This window comes from Mustela nivalis (assembly GCF_964662115.1).
Source record: "Mustela nivalis genome assembly, chromosome: 6".
NCBI classification, from domain to species: Eukaryota; Metazoa; Chordata; class Mammalia; order Carnivora; family Mustelidae; genus Mustela; species Mustela nivalis.
Genome location: NC_139025.1, coordinates 24,760,276 through 24,776,182, shown reverse-complemented (window position 1 = coordinate 24,776,182; position 15,907 = coordinate 24,760,276).

Genomic DNA, 15,907 nt, shown 5'->3' with positions numbered 1-15,907 from the left:
TAATTGCTTCAGCCGGTTCACCATTAGCCAATTCAAAGCAAAGCATTAAAGGATGGACCATGAGACCGTAACATTTTGATGGCAGGGGAGAAAAGATATGGTCGAAGTTTTGTTCCCCAACTTCTCAGTGATAACGTGTTTTGTGTGGTTTTGCAGCCAACCTCTTCTCTTCCCTATACTACACTACCAATGTGTACAAAGATATCTCCCTTGACTATTCAGATCAATCAACAAGGATACATGGACTCAGTCACAGAAAAGCACAGTGGGGAATACAAAGAAACCGTACATGCTTTCCAGTGTCCAAACATTTAGGTCAGTGTTTATGCAAAATTGGTGGCCCTCTTTAACCCTGTTCTGATGTAACATAATAAACAAATAGGCATGCCTCACAGGAGAGAAGCAATGCACATGAACATAATTCATAAGTTAATTAGCACAGTCTACTGTGGCCAAGTAGTGACAGATGTGACACCTGCTTCCAGGGAAAAAATGAGAAAGAAAGAAGAACAGCAGAGGTCAGTTCCTTCTCTAGGGAGATTTGTGGTCACACACAGGCCACATTAGCTGGCATAGAAAACAGCATTTTAAATAGACCAAAGTATCTTTGAAAGGCAAATTATAAATATGAGTGCGATTAAAAACACAAACTAAATTCTCCAACCAAATGAATGATCAAAATATGTCCTAGGGGGAGGGATCTACACAGCAACAGTTGTTTAGGACATTAAAATATTTTTCATATTTGAAACAATCCATTTATTTGCCTATTACATCATCTGAAAGTTTTCCATAAGCTTTCTTCTTCTTTTTTTTTTTTTAAATTAAAGCAACGATTATTAAACTGGCCAGATCTTTATACACAGTAAAGTCAGTGGTGGAGGGAAGTGGTTTGTAGTAATATGTGAAATTTATTGTGTTTTTGCCATGATATATAATACGGGTGAAAATAATACCACCATCTAAGAATTCTGACTTAGCCTGTTTTAAGTCAAACTGGGATGATCTATGCCCACGAATTTATGTAGTATTTGATTGAAAACAATTGCTTCTTGTCAAGGTTGCAAGAATTCAGTGCCTGTTTGTGCAACCTGAAACACCAAGCAACGAACACACATAATACTGTCACCACCCACCCATTCAAGTGTTGGCGTGTTTTCATTCCAAGGCTGAGGCAGACGTTTATGCAAAAAGCATATAGGGGAGAACTCTGCAGACCCACATGTTTGGAGGAGGGAAGAGAAGCAGGAGGGAGTGTGGAGACAGAAGTTGAACTGCAAAGCAGTTGCAACTGGAGAGAAGGAAAAACCTTTGCTCAGAAATCTTAGGGTCCCCGGGATGGATCTGAAATTTAAAATGACAAACACAGACTTGCAGAAGAACAGCATGCAAATTTATTTCAGTTTTTCAAGACATAGGAGTCTTCATTAGGAAATAAAGAATCAAGAAAAAAAACCTGATGTACTTTTATGTTAAATTGGTTGAATGGTGCCCAGTCATGGGGGCGGATTGGACAGATGGGAGCATGACAGCAAACTGGGGGACACTGAGCAAGGCCTGTTTGTTTGGGATTCTTCGTGGTGTCCCTTTGTTTTTAGAGGGAGAGCATCTCTCACAGGAGGGTTTTATAACCTGTTTCAGGGAAAAAAGATGAAAGGGGAAGAAGTCATAGGGACCATTCTGCTTCTGCCATCTTCTTGATCTCCTTCTGTTTAAAATATTCGCTATGCCAAGGTGCCATCCTTGGGGGTAGTATGTCCTGAGCCCCATACCAACCTGGGCCCGAGCTAAACCCACAGTGAACTCAGACACTAGGTTGGCCATAAGAGTTGTCCCAAATTGAGAGTGATCTTTTGACTTTATACCACCTGTACTTCCAAACAGCATTCGATCATATATATCTTTTTGTTTTTATTTTTTAAGGATTTATTTAATTATTTATTTTAGATATAGAGAGAGAAAGCATGGACAAGAGGAGCAGAGGAAGAGAGAATCTCAAGGAGACTCTGCTGAACGTAGATCTCCATACAAGAGTCCATCCCACCACCCTGAGATCACCACCCGAACCAAAGCCAGGAATTAAGACTCAACCAACTATGCCACACAGGCAGCCCCACGTATATCCTTTAAAAAACAACAACCTGTGATACTTTAAACTCATTAAAGTACCAAAGCTAGAATTTTATTTTCTTCCTTCCTTCCTTTTTTCTTTTCTTTTCTTTCTTTCTTTTTTTTTTTTTTAATAAAAAGACTGAGAATTCAATGATTTATCTAGGGTAATGGTTACCCCAAAGTAATCCTTTTAATAGGCACTATCAACATCACCTGGGACTTACCAGAAATCCAAATTCTTGGTCCCGATGCCAGAGCTTCTGATTCAATGACTGGGGTGTGGAATAGCAACCTCTGCTTTAAACAGAACCTCCAGAAAATTCCAATATTCTAGAGTTCAAGAACCATTGATTTGGTAGTTTTAAAACATATTTCAATAGTTGGGGGAAAATGCTATACAGAATTTTTTAAAATTTTTGGTATGGATTGGAACACATGAACACATGGAAGCACATAGATGAATTAGATTTTGGTTTATGCGAGTTTTACTTGAATTTTGGTAGCTGTTTACCTATTTCACCAGGTTTTGGCTATACACTCAGGTGATATCTGGGTGCCTCATCTGAGGGATGTTCCTGTGGCAAAGACCGCGTTTGTGGTTTGCCCAACTATGTCCTGAGTAAGTGCTGAGCAGAAGGTACATAATATTTTACATGAATTTTACATAATTTACAGAATTCAGAAAGAGAAGGATTTCCACTTCAGCAAACCTCAACAAGATCAGGAAATAGCTTGTCTAGGACTCGATGGTGATCATGCAGTCAAATGTTTATCTTCTACAAATCTAAGATTATCCAAAGTGTAATTCAGGATGGGAATTTTGTTTTATAAGTTTACACCCAAGCCTTTTCTTGTTGAACTATTCTTGCCTGTTTACCATTGGAATGAGGTTTCTTCCTAGTATTATATTGTTAGAAGAAGTGAGCTAAAACTAGTCACTTAATTCCATAGAATCAAATACTGACAAGGGGAAAATAGCACTTTTACACAGTAGAAACCTGACAAATACTATTTTAACCAAGTGGTCAATGTTTACATCACCTGTGATAAGGCATGGTGAATGCATTTACTAAATATCTTCTTCCACATGGCTGTGTCCTTCTGGTCATTCAGGATTTGTTTGAATATGACCTTCATAGAGAATACTTTGGGCCATCTAATCCAAAGTTATCTCCTACCTAGTTCTAGTCCATTTATCCTTTCTTCCTTCCTTCCTTCTTCCTTTCTTTCCTTTTTTTTTGGGGGGGGGTTACTTATTTGAGAGAGGGAGGAAAAAAAAGAACATGTGATTTGGGGTAGGAGCAGAGGGAGAGGGACAGGCAGATTCCAGGCTGAGCAAAGAGTCCAATGTGGGACTTGATCTCATAACCCTGATTATCACGACCTGAGATGAAACCAAGAGCCAGGCACTTAAACGACAGAACCAACTAGGTGCCTCAGGTCTAGTAATTTCAATTCAAATATCTTCTTTATTTTTTTTCTACAGATTTTTCAAGATGCAAAATTATTCTGTTATGTTTATGCATATCTGTGTGTGGTTTTTTTTTGTTTGTTTGTTTGTTTTTAAAGATTTTATTTATTTATTTGACAGACAAAGATCACAAGTAGACAGAGAGGCAGGCAGAGAGAGAGGAGGAAGCAGGTTCCCCACTGAGCAGAGAGCCTGATGCGGGGCTCCATCCCAGGACCCCGGGATCATGACCTGAGCCGAAGGCAGAGGCCTTAAACCACTGAGCCACCCAGGTACCCCAATCTGTGTGTGTTTTGTTCAACCCATAAGTGACTCTGCCAAGGCTTTAGAATCGTACCTGCCGTATGTTAGGTCTCAGTCAATACTCTTTTAGAAAGACTCTTTTCCACCAGGACTTGTCCTGGTCTCTTGCAAGCCACATGTGTAAAAGGTGGAATTTGAATTCAGTTTAATCTAATAATCTATCATTTCTTCACGTAGCTGCCACTCCTGTAAACATATTATCATCACAGTAAATAATAGTAATTAACACTTATTGACTTGCTCTGTTTGACTGGTTTACATATGTTTGAATTCCACATTTGTAATTGGTATTCAGGTATTATTATCCTGATTTTTTTTTTATTATTATCCTGATTTTATAGACAAGGAAACAGGTCCTGAGAGAGTGATTTTCCTAAATGCACAAAATCAGGAAACTGTAGACCATCTGAATTGGATACTCAGACACTTAGCCATTTTGTCAGTGGTATTCAGAATTTGCATCAGGGTCACCTGAGGCGTCCTTCCAAACTCCAACTTTTCTGTTCCTATCTCCAGCGACTCAGAAACCGTGGGCGTCAGCTGGGGCTCAATTATCAGCAATTTAAGTCACCCCAGGTTTTCAGACACAAGTACCAAACACTGAATTTTGTTAGATTCCTGTAGCACAGACTACTGTGCCATATGGTGAAGTGGAGAGGAGATTAAAGGATCTAGGTTTGGGGAAAAATCCCTGCTGAAGTCTTGACTGCACAGAAGGAAAGGCACTGTTCAGGGGATGAGCCACAGCAACAATCACTCCTCCCTGTGGCCTTCTGGTCAAGTTCGAATCAAGTCTGGCTCTGATTAGCCTGTGGGGACAGATGAGATCAGAGCTGGAGTGTGTCTGGCTTTGGGGGCATTAATACACCTTTCGGATAGAATGAATGGCTCTTCGCTCGGAAAGATGACAAGAAAGTGAATTTCTTGATGGGTGACTTTGGGCTGTAGGAAGGGAGACCGAGTTTTAATCTTAGTGGAAGAGGACTTGCCTTTGACATGCTTGACTTTTGACATGAATGTTTTAGCTGCTTGTGCTCAGGCCTTAAATTGGAGTGAGGGAAAGGCAGGGTCTGTCATTGGCTGATGATGGATTTTCATCAGCTCATAACAAAACTGAATAGCTCAGACAGCCTGTTGAAATAAATTTAATACTATTTTGAAAGGAAAAAAAAAAGAAAGAAAGAGTAGATTCATTTTTGGCAGCTAAATTCAATTCTGTGTGAAAGTAAAGATAACATAATTTGAAATGCCGTAAGAACCTTAAATCTCCCCCAGGATTTCTTTGCTTGCCCCATCCTCTATCTCTTTTCCTTCAAGGAGATTAGTTTCCTGTTTCCTGTGGCCTCGACCCTGTCCTGGAATGTTTCCATTTTCTCTGGACAATAATGCAAGCTACTCATGGTCAGGACATACTCGGTTATAAAAGTCTGTCCAAAGTCTTTCCTTGGGATTTCATCCTGCTGCCTGGATGGAAGGTCAGTTAAACTCAAGGGTTCCATGTTATATCAGGTCTTTCTGTGCCCCTAAGCACACAGCTATATAGCTTCTCATTTGGGGCAAAATTTGATCAACACAATGCCTTTTCTATTTCCTGCTGGGTTAGTGATGATAATGTTAGTTGTTTATCGTTTTTATCAACCCAAATTCATACGCTGCATCAATATTAAAGATAGCTGTGTGAGCTGAAGATGACTTGTATTTATTGACATACTAAGAAAATACATATGAAATCAAAAGAAGATAAATATAATTCATAAATTCCTCCACTCAGAGAGGACCGCCACTGATAACATTTTGGGATATCTTTCTTGTCTTTTGTTCATGTATCTATATATGTACATGTATATAAGCAGAGACAGATTTTTATTCAGAAGAACCATGGTTTCTCTCCTAGTTTATAATCTATCGTTTTCTCCTTCTTTAAATATCATTGTACATTAATTTTGATGATTATATATTACCCAGTTATAGCTATATTATGCTACTAATTTAGCCTCTATTTTTGGATTTTATGTGGTCATTATTTGCTCTCCTATTAAAAAGTCTGTAAAGAATATCCTTCTAACACATCTCTATATTTTTGCTGAAGTATATGATTTTTTTCTTTCTTTTTTTAATATATACCTCCCCATTTTTCAAAATTTTGTCAATGAGTGGTTCTCAAGGTTTGGTCTCTAGACTACTACCAGAATTACCATCACCAGGATAATTGCTAATAAGACAAATTCTTAGCCCCTACTCCAGACCTACCGAATCAGAAATTCTGTGGGTGTGGTCAGGATATACCAACTCCTCCATGAGACTCTAATACATGGTAATGTGTGAGCACTGTTGGTCTAAGGTATTCAGTGGTCGGAGACAACTCTCAGGTTAGGGGGTCCATCTGACAGCATGAGCCTGTGCAATGTCCGTCCCACCACAATGTTGAGATGGGAAGATAAGAATGTAGATTTTCCAGGAAAATTCAGCTGTTTGCCTCAGAATTTAAATTCAGCTAATTCTGTAGACAGCAAGTTTTCTGGAAGGACGTTTGTGGCCTATATATGACCCACATCTAGAATGGCTGGTCTTCATTCTCTCTCATCTGAAGAGCCACACTCAGCTACTGAATTTTCTCTTTGTGTTATTTCCCCTTCCTACAAGTCAGTCTTCATTTAATACCCAAAGTTTTATTTTTGCTCTGAAAAATGATATATAACCCCTACTTGAAAATTCATCAGCTATCTCTCCTTGTCTACTGAACAAAATTTAAATTCATTGATGTGGTATTTAGGACCCTTCCTAGCCTGGTCACTACTTAATGTTTGACATTCATCTGCCACTACGTACCCACGTGTTTTCAGCCACAGTGGCCACTTTTGGTTCCCAGTACAAGCCTTTCTGTTTTAAGAATCCATGTCTTAACCCTCAACTTGAAATATCCTTCTAAACATTTATCATATAGAAAAATTATATTCTTTCTTTAGAATCCACTCAAATATTACCTCATTTGTGACGGCTTCTCTGTCATTTCAGTTCATTATAATTATTTGAATGTTCCTTTATAAACGCCTCAACATGAGTCTCTCTCACTGTCTTGTAAGTTATGTGGTGTCTTTTTCTTGCCACTTTAGTGTAGAAATCAGATATTATCTCTGTTAATCTCAATACATTACCAAGCACTTAACAGGTGTTTGGTGACAGTTAAATGCTTGAATAAATCTTGAATATTCAACGTTTCCAGTATGTATGGAAGATTGTATTACCATCAAACATTTAGATGCCTTACAAATTTAGTATTACTCAAAATACAAAAGAGAAAGGATTATTAATCCGATGAGAAGTAGAATGAATAAACTCTTTGGGGCACCTGAGTGGCTTAGTGGGTTAAAACTCTGCCTTTAGCTCAGGCCACAGGTAGGACCCATGGGATTAGGGTCCTGGGATTAAGCCCCGTATCCTGCTCTCTGCTCAGCAGGGAGCCTGCCTACACCTCTCTCTCTCTGCCTGCCTCTCTGCTGACTTGTGATCTCTGTCTGTCAAATACATAAATAAAATTTTAAAAAAATAAAAAAGAATGAGTAAACACTTTACCATAATAAGGCAACTTATTTAAAGTAATTTTATGTTAAAGTTAAACTGAAAATAATTTGACAACCAAATGTTGATTTGGTGAATTATTATATTCATACTATATTTATCTTGTTTTATTGTTCTTTTATTCAGAGAAACACAACAAAGTGAAATTATTTTGCCTTTATTGGTTGGAATGTGAAGTTGAAGATACATAGTCTTTTTTATTTTTCTTTAGATTTTATTTATTTATTTATTTATTTATTTGACAGAGAGAGAGAGAGAGCAAGAGAGGGAACACAAGCAGGAGAGTGGAAGAGGGAGAAGCAGGCCTCCCATTGAGCAAGGAGCCCAATGTGGGGCTCACTCCAGGATACTGGGATCATGACCCGAGCCAAAGACAGACACTTAAGGACTGAGCCACGCAAAGATATATAGTTCTATTATAAAATGAAGATGATTTTAATGGAATATTATATGGTTGAAATTGGTATTTATAAATGTTATCTGCAACCCTCCATGTTCTAAAGAAGACCAGACTAGTTACATAATGCTTAACAGACAGATGATTTCAGCATCCTCCCTAAACTAATGGTCTACTCCCTTTTCTTTATTGTTGTTTATCAAGCTTGTTGACCAGCAATAGAGAGATCAATTATACCATGCCATCAAGAAATGGTTATCTGAGGACACCTGGATGGCTCAGTTGATAGAGCATGGGACTCTTGATCTTGGGTTGTGAGTTCAATCCCCACACTAGGAGTAGAACACACTTGGGGGGGAAAAAAAGGAAGAAAGAAAGAAATGGTTATTCCATCACTTTCCTTGGTAACCTGGGGGAAATAGTCAATCCTTTAGGGTCTATTCAATCTCTTCATCGAAGGCCACACATTCTACCTCTCATATTACCCAGTGATTTGGGGCAATAGGCAGACACACAGTAGGACATGAAGCAGTTAATGCTGATGGAGTTTTTTTCTACATTGACTCGTCCTTCTAATGCCTCAGGACAAAGTCTTCACATGAAATGCCCATGCCCAGCATAAGAAGGAGGGATTTCATCAGAGTTGGAATGCCTGATAGACTTTAATAGTATGCCAATAACTACTGTGCAAAAAGAATCAATTTAATAATCAATATTTTAATGTTAAACAAGACTCTCCTATATCAGATCAAAATATAAGCATTTAGTAGGGCCATCGGAGGAAAGGAACTACTGCTCATTTTATTTTAGAAAAAGTCAACTATATAAATCTTATTCCTTCCTACCTAAACTTTGTTTGAAGATGAAATCCAGGGCTTTGTAAGGAATACAAGAATACAAGCATGAAGGTATATCATACATTTACTCATTCGATGCTTGCCAGGGGAGAGGGAGTGGGAGATGAGCAAAATGGGTGAAGAAAAGTGGAAATACAGGTTTCCAGTTATGGAATAAATGTTCTGGTGATAAAAGGTACAGCACAGGAAATATAGGCAATTTTATTACCATAGTGTTATGTGATAGCTACACGTGTGGTGAGCATGGCATGGACATAAACTCGTTGAATCACTATGTTGTACACCTAAAACTAATAGAACATTGTTTCTCAACTGAACTTCAATAATATGTAAATGCTTATTATTTATTCATTAAATTGTTTGCTGAGAGCCTACTATGTGCCTGGCACACTTGCAAGTGCTGGGAAAACACTGGTGTGTGAATAATTTCTATAGGGAGGAATAGATAATAAAGACACAAGCAAACCCTGGACACCTAGCCAGTCAGTCAGTAGAACATGTGACTCTTGATGGTGGGACTCTTTTGGGAATTGTCAGACATGTATGTTACTGGGAATGGAGCTGTAATAATTTAGCTACCCTGGGACTTCTGTGACACCATCTGATACAGAAGTTTGCCTGGTCCTGGTGGCCTGTTTACAGAAGATTCATTACTGTTCAAACTGATTGCGTGCTACAATCCAGGAATTCTGCCCTGAAGTACATGCCCAACAGAGAGGTGTACAGATGCTCACCAAAGAAATGTATGGGGAGCACAAAATCCTCAAACGTTCTTCAACAGTAAAATGTGATATGTGTATTTTTGTATATTTTCATAAAATGACATAACATACTGTGGCAACCCGTTGCCGCCATTACAAGATGGCGCCGGAGAGCCTCGTAAACAAGTGGTTGGACGCGTGGCCTTAAGCTTATTCTGCCCAGCAACAAGGCTGACCTACCATAGTGAGCCACGTACCCCAGAATGAGACACGCCCCTGCTAGCCTGTATATATGTGCAGCCCTGGCTCTACCCAGGCGCTTCCTGCTTCCATCACCCTACAAACCTCAACCAAGTGCACTTCAATAAAGCGTGATAGAGAAGAATCCTGTGTCGGTGGTCTTCCTTCCTCGCAGGCGAGCGTTGGCGGACCACAGCTGGAGCCGAAACCCGGGAATAGTTCGGCGGACACCGCGGGGAGCCTAGAAAGGATTCAGAACTCTACATGCGAAGTGGTCGGCGCCGGTAAGTATTCCCCGGTATGTTATTTTGGACACTTGAGCCTTGGGTAGCTGCTATAGCTATAATTGTCCTTGCAGTTATAGCCTTGCTTTTTTGCTTTTGGATACGTGAGTGCAAATATCCAGACTTCGTGAGCCCCATACAGGCACTATTAAAAGAGAGGGGGTTAAGGATCTCAGAGAGGACAGTCAAATCCGTTCTTAAAGACATAGATGAGTGTGCCCCGTGGTTTGCCGTGTCGGGGGACTTAAACCTTCCCTGCTGGGAAAAGTTAGGAAGAGATCTGGATGCAGCCAAGGCCAATCAGCAGCTTAAATCAGGCACCCTACCCTTATGGAGAGTTGTACATGCGTGCTTACGGGACGGAAAACACGTAGAGCATCTGAAAAAGGGCAGGCGTGCTTTAGCGGAACATCAGGACAGCCTTTCGGAATCAAGTAGTATAAAGGAAGGGGGAAACAAAAAACAAATGAAGAAGTCAGAAAAGGGATATAAAAGAGGAAGTGAAAAACAAAAGGAAACAGATGATAAAAGTAAGCACAAAAAACAGGCAACCGCTCCCAGTGCACCCATCTACCCGAGTTTAGATGAGTTCTATGAGGAATTCGCCGCTCTCAGTGTAAAGCAAGAGAGGGACTCGGGAGATGACTCACTAACGGAGGACGAGGAGGAGGAGTTAGAGGAAGAGGCGGCTAGATATGAGGAGGAGCGATACGGACTGCCGCCTCCGGCAAGAGCTCCGCCTCCGCCTTATCCAGGCAAGCAGAACGGAGGGGCCCATAGGCTCTCTCGAAAAACGCTCAGATGCCTTGCCGAGTTCACCCCGCTGGACGCTGTTGCGTTCCCTGTCTTTGAAAACCAAAACCAGCAAAGATATCATGAGCCCATACCCTACAAACAGTTGAAGGACTTAGTAGAGGCCGCCCGTACTTGGGGGCCCAATGCACAGTATACGTTAATTTTACTGGATAGGATCACTACCGCAGCCCTGACACCAAATGATTGGTGGGAGATAGCTCGAGCGTGCCTAAACACAGGACAGTATCTAGACTATAGAGCAGTGGTTACAGAAGCCGCGCATAATCAGGCGCGAGTGAATGCTCGTACACCAAACACAGCACCCTGGACTGCTGATATGCTACTGGGGCAGGGACAGTGGGCTGATAACCAGACGGCCTTCCCGGTGCCTGTTTATCAGCAGATCGTAGAAATATTTAAAAGAGCATGGAGGATGATACCTAAACGGGGAGAGGTATCAGGAAACCTGACTAAGATAATCCAAGGACCGAATGAGCCTTTTTCAGATTTTGTGGCTAGAATGATAGAGGTAGCTGGAAAAATTTTTGGAGACGCTCAGGAGGCCATGCCTCTAGTGCAACAGCTTGTTTATGAGCAATGCACTAAGGATTGCCAGCGAGCAATCACACCATGGAAAGGAAAAGGTTTAGATGCGTGGCTAAAGGCCTGCAGAGAGATAGGAGGACCACTCACCAATGAAGGACTGGCCAGAGCTATGATAGCGGCTACTAAGCACGGGAGACGTGATGGCTGCTTCATTTGCGGACAGCCGGGACACGTAAAGAGAAACTGTCCTAACAAGGAAGGCTTCAGGGCAAAGGGACCAAATACCAAGCAGCCAGGGACATGCCCAAGATGCAAGAAAAGGAAACATTGGGCCAATGAGTGTAGATCCACAAAAGACATTAATGGACAACCTATAAATAACCCATATGTCCCGGAGTCAAAAAACATGCAGAAGGGCCCACGCCCTCAGGGCCCGAAAATATATGGGGCGTTTCAGGAGGGGATCCTTCAGCCGCCGAGAGCACCCAACGAGCCACGACAGGCTCCGCGGGGCTGGACCTCTGCGCCACCGCCGGACTGGTTTTAACCCCTCCTATGGGTATACAAGCGGTTCCTACTGACATGTCAGGACCTCTTCCTGTAGGCTCGGCTGGGCTGGTTTTAGGCCGATCATCCAGCACCATGAGGGGCTTATTGGTCCTCCCCGGGATCATTGACCCAGACTATCAGGGTACAATTAGGGTTATGTGTCACTCACCTTTTGGCATTGTCTCCATTGCCCCTGGGGACAGAATAGCCCAGCTGGTAGTTCTCTCATCCTTGCATGACCGTTTCCCCGCCCAAAATAAGGTCAGAGGAGATAAGGGCTTTGGATCCTCTGGAGTCGATATGGCCTACTTATCTTTGGAGCTAACAGGTCGCCCCATGTGTAGTTTGGAGATAGAAGGAAAGGCCTTCACCGGTCTAATAGATACGGGGGCTGACCGAAGCGTCATGAGCCAACGATTCTGGCCAAGGAATTGGCCGCTGCAAAAGGCCTCTCAAACATTACAGGGGCTAGGCTATCAAAACACACCTGAGATTAGTGCAAAAACTCTACATTGGAGGATGGAAGGGAACAAAGGGACTTTTCAGCCGTTCGTACTGGACCTTCCCATCAATCTCTGGGGAAGAGATGTCCAGAGTCAATTAAATCTAATTCTGACTAATGAGGGAACGTATTCCAAACAGAGCAAAGATTTGATGATGAAACAAGGCTATATGCCAGGCAAAGGCCTAGGTAAATACTTGCAGGGAGAATCAGAGCTAGTCAGTCCTAGCTTGAAAAATGATAGAAAGGGATTGGGTTTGAGCGCGCTAACCGCACGCTTAAAGAACTAATACAAAAACAAAAAGGGGGAATAGAGGCGGTTATGACCCCTCGAGATCGCCTATCCCTAGCAATCTTTACTATCAATTTTTTAATTCTGGATGCCAATGGCAAAAGTGCGGCAGATAGACACGCAGAAGAGGCTGAGGCCATAAAGGAACGTGTAATGTGGAAAGATATCCTGGATAACAAATGGTATGGACCGGATCCCGTGATTAGGAGATCCAGGGGAGCTGTTTGTGTTTTTCCACAGGACCGCTCGGATCCGGTGTGGGTGCCATCACGACTGACGCGAAAGTTGGATGAAAGAACCGATGACAACACCAAAGAAGCAGACATGGACTCCAACCCTGGAGATGCTGATAGTGCTGATGATCTGCCTGACCAGAGTTGAGGGAGCTACCTTTTGGGCCGTTTCAAGAACATGGCCCATCCCCATGCCAGTCACAAACGCGACAAAAACATTACCCCATCTGTATGTTCCAGAATGTGTTTTTGATTTACCCTGTAAACAAATCAATAATAAGGTACAGCGTTATAACACTACAAATTTCAACCTTCAAGGCACCTTGTGCTTTACCACTCTCAGAGTAGGAGTCATGGGCATGCTAATGTTTGCAGGACTACTGGTGGCTTTGTTCTTAATTCTGAGGGTAATGAGGGCTCGCAGAAGAGAGAAGGTGGCCATAGCGCGTGCCTTTGCCGCTATAGAGGCTGGAACATCTCCCCAAGCTTGGCTCAGCATGTTAAATGAAACATAGGTTGTGCTCTTGCACTCGGAGGGCTTTGAGTAGCCCATTGCACCCGAATAGAGACAACCTTGCATTTTCCGCGGGTGGTTTGCACCTAGGAGTGCACAGGGTGAGCCACCCTGAAAGTCATGAGTGTCTGCATACGGGTACCTCCGTTTCTCTCCCGTCCCTAGGCAAAGGAGGACATGTTTACTAGGGGACACTCCTCTGATTTTAGCCATGACTGCAAAATAAAAGAAAAAGGGGGAGATGTGGCAACCCGTTGCCGCCATTACAAGATGGCGCCGGAGAGCCTCGTAAACAAGTGGTTGGACGCGTGGCCTTAAGCTTATTCTGCCCAGCAACAAGGCTGACCTACCATAGTGAGCCACGTACCCCAGAATGAGACACGCCCCAGCTAGCCTGTATATATGTGCAGCCCTGGCTCTACCCAGGCGCTTCCTGCTTCCATCACCCTACAAACCTCAACCAAGTGCACTTCAATAAAGCGTGATAGAGAAGAATCCTGTGTCGGTGGTCTTCCTTCCTCGCGGGCGAGCGTTGGCGGACCACAACATACAGCACAAAGAATGAACTAACATTTACGTACAATAATATGAACAACATGCACCAATATAATGTTGAGTGAAATAGGTTAGAGCGAAAAATTAGATACTATAAAACTCTGTGTCTATGTGTCTGTATTTACCCTAAGAAATTAGAAAGACTTTCAAGGTGCTGTAAATACTCAGTTTACTAATCTGAAATCAGTATGCTATACAAACCACAAAAATATATTCAGGTGCATTTAAGTTGTATATCAGTATTAAGGATATTTTTTCAGCTTTTCAGGAATTTCCAGTAAAGGGTGACTTTATGCCTCCTTATAATGGTAGAGGCTATCGAAACTCTTGACATACAATGGAATATATAAAACAACAACAACAATGTAGATTTTCCTGTCATGATCATTCATCCACAAATATCATACCTTTGGTTATACACAGTCTGTGTGCCCAAGCTAAGGTCAGCTGTAGGTCAGAGGGTCTGGCATGAGCCAATTGGTACTCCTGAACCCTCCATATTTCAGAGGGCATGAGTCAAGCTTTTCTTCACAAGCATGTCAGTAGAGTGAAATGAGTGAAATCCTAGAATCACTGAAACTATGTTTTGCTGCTTTGGCATAAAGTATATTCCGAATTTTTTAAAAAAGCACATCTCTAGAAATTTACAAGTTATCCTGCAATAGAAGGGCCAAGCTTTGTGTAACCCAGGTCACATCAGTAAAAACATCAAGAGACAAACCATGTATAGTGTTTTGTGTAAGGCCTTCTCTTGGAAGCATTACAAAGTCATTTTTCATGGCTCACCTCTACGAGAAAGTGGAGCACTGACACCCCTGTGGGATTCTCATCGTACCTGATGGATACTGACTCTTTCACTTGGAAAAAATAGAATTTTACAAAAATATTGCTTAGATAGACAGAATCCTAGATGATTTTTTTTGTGCCTTCTATAATAACAATCCAAATGATTTCCATCAAAATTACAGTTGCATCTTGCAATTTCTACTTTTCTTTAATGTTAAAATACTAATTGTTGGATTTTTTTTTTTTTTAGTTAAACAAATAAATAATGATGTTTATCTCCATGGACATTATACTTATTCCATTCTATTCCATCCAGGCCCCACTTCAACAAACCCAGGAATATAAAAATATTAGTGAAGAGCAAGAAAAGATAAGAAAAAAACTAAGAGGGTTTATGTATTTAATTATTGCCAAGTAAAAGATAGTATTTTAATGGGTAACAGTTTCTTATACCAGGACACTGATCCAAAAGCAGTAAACAAATTATGTTTCTTGTGTAACTGGCTTTCTATATTCACAAAAATTTCTGTGTTTTGCTGACATTATTATCAACCATTAGAAATAAAGAAACCCACCCCCGTTCCATATGGCTAATATTTCCTTGATACCTTTGAAACTATTAACAGATTTGATAGCTCTCTTGTATTCCTTAAATACAACCGTTGGCACATTTCAACAAATGCTAATAGAAACTTTATTAAAAAGCCTGCCTTTAACAGTCTCCTTTAGATTAAAATTTAAAAAAAAAAAATCCCTCATCCATCAAGAACTGCCATGCTGGATACTTCTCACAGTTTTCTTTCTAGTTTTCTCAGCCACTTTGCCCTTGTCTCAACCTGGCCACTTACCAGAAACCCTGAGACCTACAAGTCAAGATTTCTCACACTGTAACATGTCCAATTTTCAATCCAGTAAATGTTAGCCAAATCCTACACTCTCACACATACTGTTTTGTCTTGATTAATCATTCGTTAATTTGAAAGCAAAGTGCTATATTTCCTAGTGAAGGAAACCAAAATAATCAGATGGCTCGCATATTGTTTTCCCCATTTTGGTCCAGGGCTGATGGCAGTGAACAAAGCAGAAACTCCTAGTTTTGAGGAAAAACTCTCAGTTTTAGGTCTGCAAAGAGCATGTGCATGGCACACAGGAGTAAAAACTTGAAACATTTTTAAAAGAAGTTTAGATAAA